The sequence below is a fragment of the Argopecten irradians genome, chromosome 1 (assembly GCF_041381155.1).
Source record: "Argopecten irradians isolate NY chromosome 1, Ai_NY, whole genome shotgun sequence".
In the NCBI taxonomy this organism is placed as follows: Eukaryota; Metazoa; Mollusca; class Bivalvia; order Pectinida; family Pectinidae; genus Argopecten; species Argopecten irradians.
This window is the reverse complement of record NC_091134.1, coordinates 65378292-65384799: the sequence shown is the minus strand read 5'-3', so window position 1 is coordinate 65384799 and position 6508 is coordinate 65378292. Positions and strand designations below refer to the sequence as shown.

The 6508-nt window shown below is 33.4% G+C and overlaps 1 protein-coding gene across 2 annotated transcripts in view; it reads left to right on the top strand.

Annotated features, from left to right (window-relative positions):
- Positions 1-1339: 1339 nt before the first annotated feature.
- The window catches only part of LOC138305598 (proline-rich protein 5-like), a 28336-nt gene continuing 23167 nt past the window's right edge, over positions 1340-6508 (top strand). The window contains exons 1-3 of one of the 2 annotated variants that reach the window (XM_069245908.1): positions 1340-1557; positions 1821-1935; positions 2959-3013. The gene's annotated coding sequence lies outside the window, so the exon portion shown is untranslated. Of the gene's footprint in view, positions 1936-2958; positions 3014-6508 lie in introns of both variants that reach the window. The other variant, XM_069245911.1, reaches the window with a different exon arrangement.

The following is a 6508-nucleotide window of genomic DNA, read 5'->3' as shown; positions in this document are numbered from 1 at the left end:
GTATATCACATTTGCCAAACATTTTTTTCTAAAAAAAAATAAGGACACCAATACGAAAGCGGAGGAGTAATAGGCAATTATTACAATATAGAAAAATCCCTTTCCAATCTCAAAATCACGAAAGAGAATTTAAAATTTTCAGACAGAGTCATATAAAAATACGAGATAACAGAATCAAGATGAAAACGCTATCCCCTTGATTGGCCACATAGTTATTCTAATCTATATGTCAACCCCAAGCCTCCATTGGATTGCTACAAATGAAACCCTTGTGTTACAAATGAAATCATCCGTGTAGTATTTTCTATAGAGATCTCGAAACCTTGTGCAAATTAATACAAATTGTAATACACTAAATACAACTGACATTAAAAGTTGGAATAAATTCGACGTTTATTGTCGATTTTCTAAATAGATACGGTTATAAATCAACTAAGTAAGTTCCAATTGAATGCTCTAGAAATCAAATTGATTTATTTCGGCAAACTTGACATCCTCAGAGGAATCGATGTAAGATATAATCACATAGCAAGAATTGCATTTGTTTACACAACTCTAGCACATCCAAGTTTTTATATATTGATTTCGTTTTGTTCCAATATCGGAGTACAATTATACTGCTGAGGGAATTGATCGCCGTTGAAGTAATTACGTTTTTAGAACAATGGAGAAATGTTGAAAAACAAATACTAAAAATGCTCAACCGACAAAACGATATGCGAAACAATGTAAATGAAGAATCAGGTTGAAATACAATATTTGTACATTAAAACCACGTTTAAAACGTCAAAACAAACAAATTGATTTAAACTTTGGTCATGGCACAGGTTCGAGGTCTTTCCTCTTCAAATGTTTACTCAAGTAATTACAGATGGCCTTCCCTACACAGAGTAAATCAGCACGGCTCTCATCAATGGTGTCGTGGTTGACCAATCCAGTCAAATCTAAGACAACATCGGTACAATCCTAAGTGTTTATTAGTTCTTTTGATGTATATGACATTAAAAGGAAACAATACTCGGGTACATGCTGTCATAGATACTCCAAATGAATGCTGAATGAATACATTTTGTGCAAGGTTCGGTTACCTGTATAAACATAAATAAAATCTATAAAGAATTATAGATCGTAGAATATATTGACAATGCTGTGCAATTGTGTAGCTATTAGTTTCTGTGAGCTGACAAATAGTCACGAAAAGAGAGTCAGTGTCATTCATTAGACGCTGATATTAGCTATTATTCTACACATGTAACTGAAACTTCGTAAACAAAAAAGTGGCAGTTTTATTTACGAGGGTTGTTGGTACGCATGATTGAAAACTGGTTGTCATCAACCACTCAAGCATGGAAAACCGTGAAAGTTTTCAAGCGGAAATCTCAAATGTGTAGCAACGCTTACAGTGTGTAGGATTGAAGAAACAGGAAATATGCCTAAAATAGCAGTATTCTGTGTATACTACTATTACTGTGACCAACAGGCGGCGAGGTAACACGGCATGTAGGACGGTATCCCTACTCAAAGGAGACACAGGGGTGCTAAGGAATAGGACATGGGGTACGTTATTCAAAAATGTAACATGTGCACTAGCAACAGGGTGAACGGAACTGTAAAACAATGTAGGATGTGATACTAGTCCAGAGTATCTGTATAGGATATATTAAAGTATATGTCACTACACAGACAGGACAGTCCTAATGTTGTGATGTCACACGTAATACACAGGAGGATGTGACAGGATGTACTGCTAGACGGACGACAGTGAATAAGACACTGTATACCAGAGATAGGTTTGTAATGTTTATGTTGGTTTTACACAGGAAGTACACACTACAGATACACAAGGCAACACAGATAGCGGCTCGGGGACGGATGGACACGCTTCAGTGGGACTATTATTCTCATGTCTGGATCATAATATGAAAGGGATCTTGAGTAAGTCATTACACTGATATCGAGAGTAATCAAAATTATATCTGAATAGCAGATACTCATATAAATCAAGATGTATTGAAAATATAATAGTGTATAATAAGAACACAATATTAATTCTGGGTCTGAATAATACTGTAAAATGTGAATCTTAATCACAAGAATGAAAATGGTTATGTAATTTCATATTTCAAATTTCGTTCATGAGCATCTATTACAGTCCAGAAGTACACGTCTGACAAAGTATTTACATAGGATACTTGCATTGCATCAACATAGCCACAAACTCAATCTGGCATTGTTTTGCCAATTCAGTAGGATTACAATCATTAAGGTCACGTTTAACACTTTGAATATCTTATTCTTGTATCAGGATGGATTTTGTAACTGTCAGTGATATCAACGTTGTGCTAGATATTTATGATATCTGATATTATGGAATTCGTGAAATATTAACCACTTTACTCTAAGTTATGATATATTTTGATATATTTTTGGAACCAACACTCATCGTGCCTCCGTAATAGTATAGACGGGTATAAGGATATGGTTCTTTATTGATCTTATTTGATATTTTGAGTGATTCTTGAGGAAAACATGGTTGCTATAATATGAAATGGGTTGTTATGTTTGAGTTCACGCACAAAACTATAAGCGTTGGGCCTGCGCTATGATGAATACTTTTGACACCATTGTTCTAGGCCCCAGAGAGAATTATTTTAGCAAACGTTAAGAACGGGTGAAATGATCCATCCACTAGAGTTATTTCAACTGAAACCTGATCTTACAGTTGATCCGCGGAATATAGGTCACATACATCTTATCTGATGGATATATTAGTGGCATTTACAGACGTGAGTGTCGGTATTTCAGTTGTTCGATCCACGATCATTTATCTTACATTGCATCACGTTAGCTACATCATAAATGGACACACGTTAATTACTCTGGTTTTTAACAGTTGTTTCACTTCGCTTCTCTAATGGAGAAGTGTTTATCAAGCTTCTATATATCCTTTTATTTCAGAAATAACACTATTCAATACAATAAGTGATTTCTACGGTACATTAAGACGAGGAAGGTATGTATCCTATTGTTATCGCTTTTCTACTAGTTTATTCATAGTTAACTGATACATGTCCAAGAATCTTCAGCTCTAACACTGCTGTCGTTAAGAATTTAGTTAAGATTGGCTATGGTATTTAATAGAGAGTAATTGAAGAATTTCGTTGGAACGTTTTTGACGTTTGTAATGGAGATAATGACGTTCTAGTGACAAGGGGTGTTTTTTTAATAAGAAAGGAAGATGAGTTATTGTTATTTTATTATATACTAGACTGCAGATCAAATTCAGTTATCTAGTTGTATTTGCCCTATTGCTTTAATTAATCAAACAAATAAATAAATGATATCTGATAAATAAAACTTATACGCGTATTCAGATTCAGTAGTGCTATATTACCTGATTCATGTTAAATACATTGCACCACAGCAGTTAAATTGGTAAAATGTAAGCAAAGAAACATGGATGAACCATTTGTTCTATATAAAGCAATGTTTTCATATTATCATGCTTTTTTAGAGCAAATTGACCTCCATTTAAGCATGCAATAGCAACGCACTATAAAAGTTATCTAGTTATATTCGAAGTACATGTACATAGTTTCATGATGGTTTAGACAAACACAAACACATTTTGCTAGAGTTAGCAGAGTTATTACCCTAGTCAGATCTGGAAAAAGATTGTACATTAATTGAATTTTATTGGGTTGTCTATGTTGTTGATCGTTAAAACATATCATTTCCATAAAATCACAAATACATACTTTTGTTCAAACCAATGTTTTAACAAAGCATTTTATTTGATCTACGGAACGCCTAAAAACTTCATCTGTAAGTGTATCTGTCTAACGTTACGCCGCGGGTCGTATGCACTTAGTCATGTGTCATATTAATTCAATATTAACATTCCAACATCAAGAGCACGTAGATCAGTTTTATGTTTACTTTTAAAATGCTCTCGTAATAATTCCTGGGGTGATTAATTAAGTTTTTTGTATTATTGGTGTTATTGAGTTTTGAATAAAATTGTCATATTTTATAAATCAATAAGTAACTATGAATGTTTCATTTTTTCGCATCATAGATTTTTGTTTATAGACGGTGTATGTATCAGCATATATCGCACGTAAATAACCCGAACAAGCACCTGTCCTTTTAGCACCTGTAGATGAGTTGATAGATCAAATCCCTCGAGGCAAGACTTACTACTTCTCCATATCTGTATTTATATACACCATCCAACCTATGTTTACATACTGGCTTAAAATACCCCAGCTGGAGGCAGTCCTCGACTTTGTTCGGTAGCAAGACAACCCAGGTTGATATTGATTCGGAAATGTTAATAGCCATTTAATGTGTTCTGGTTAAAAAACTTTGCAACTTTTTATAGTGGTATATCAAATAAAACACTCATTTTCTCAATTATACATTTGTACCTTTAAGGTAATACCTTCCTGATTTTTTTTTATTTTTAAATCAGTACTTGATAATTTTGAGTCATAAAAATTACTAGCTTTTTAAGGTTAATAAACTTTTCTTTGTTACGAAAATGTACTTCGCCTAACTAGTTCGGCTAAAATATTGTACTAATACAAAAAAAAGTATGCTTCACAATTTATATGATTGATTTATACATTTGATTCTCTGTAAACTACACAAACGCATCAGCATATCTTATTGACAAAGAAACACTAGCTAAATGCTATAAATACTTCATAGATCTGTCCAGATTTAATCACACCGTCTTTGTCAAAGCAGAGTTTTGTCCACCTTCAGTGGGTCTCATTGGTGTGTCTGTATTTAGCTATTCTATCTATAATTTGATTGGGGATATTCCGATCAGTTTGTGTTCCCAATGGCATCACAGGTAAGATGATGCTGATTCAAGTCTCTGTTTAAACAAGTCTTTACTTTAACTTCTCACCGCCATACTTTTTTACAATGAAGTTGGGTATTGCAGCCCGGTTCAGGCAAATTCTAAAACATTGAAGTAATCTGAAATACTCGCCTCTACTCTTATAATGTTATTAAATGCTAGAACTCAAAACTCTCACTTTACTAAAAATATGTTGATTGATGAAATACTTTAAAATCACATCTCCCAAATCATTAATTAGTTTGATTACAGACGTGATATAAATTATAACAAACATAACGAGCACCGTGCTGATTTTAATATTCCAGCTCTCAGCCGTCTGTGGCAGTAATGTGCAACTCCAGTACTTACTCTAAACACATTCATAATTTTTAGTTTGGCTAGTTAATGGAGTCTAAAGCGAAATATTTATTTTTCGTGTAGCACACAATGTCGATATTGCACATTAAATGCAAAAACATGATTCAGAGGCACATGCATTAAACTATTTTTTTACTATTACCTTTATCAGATAAATCTCAGTAGCTGTAGGTTATATGATTGATTTGAATCCAAGAGTGGTCTCCTAATGCTTGTTTTTATGATAAGAAATGACTTTTGATAAAAATATGGCAACGGTAATTACTGGTTGAATGTAAGTGACCTGGTGTGTCGGTGTTTAACAGTACAAATACTTAAATATAGTTGTGTGGTATACGGCATTAAAGATGTACCGAGCTCTACCTAATAAGGAGTTATAGGAGTTGTTGTTGGGAAAATGTCATCAGTCGGCTTGTGATAAAACGATAAAAACTAAGGGCTGCAACGTGGCATCTCACAGGTATGTACACACATCATACAAGGTGGAAAGTACGTTTCTGTACGTGTCGAAAATTAACACTAATAATGCATTGTTTTTCATAAGGGTGTATGGAAAACACTGTTAAGATGAAGATCAAATATATGTGAAGCAATCGTCTCTAAAATCAAGTTACAAATCGTTTTCCAGCTTTGTATACTCATGATTTAAGCATCAGTGTCCGTTTCACTTTTTTTATTTGCTGCACAATCTGTAATGATATAATTGTAGGTAAAGGACAATATACCTTTGAATTCTACACAAAATCAAGTTTATTAGACAAGAAATGGATTTATCTTGATACGAAAATTGTTGTTAAACTGTGATTAGCCTGACTATCTTTCAAACACCACCCAACCAAGAAATCGTATGGTATGTTGTTTACGTGGTCGTTCATCTTAAAAAACAAACTTTGAGTGATAGATGCTGAAATAAAAATAGGTATTATTTTGGGTAGACAGTGGTGAATCCAATTTATAAATGACATTTAACCAATTAAAACTACCATTTAATATAGCAGGAGATATCACAAAAAAGAAAATAGAGATTTGTCAAAATTAACATGTTTATAACTAATTCACTGTATCTGTGTTTTGAATTAATGCTCCGCTGGTGTAGTGATACTTTGAGCAGGCGTTTTATGTTTCTGATTATTATGTAATTATTCAGCAAAGAACCTGCTAATCTCCAGAAAACCATTACGATTCAGTTCCATTGATAGTGGTGTTCAAATAAAAACTCTTTATATACAACAGTGATTACTAAAACCTATGTGTGTTAAGCTGACATGCATAGACTGA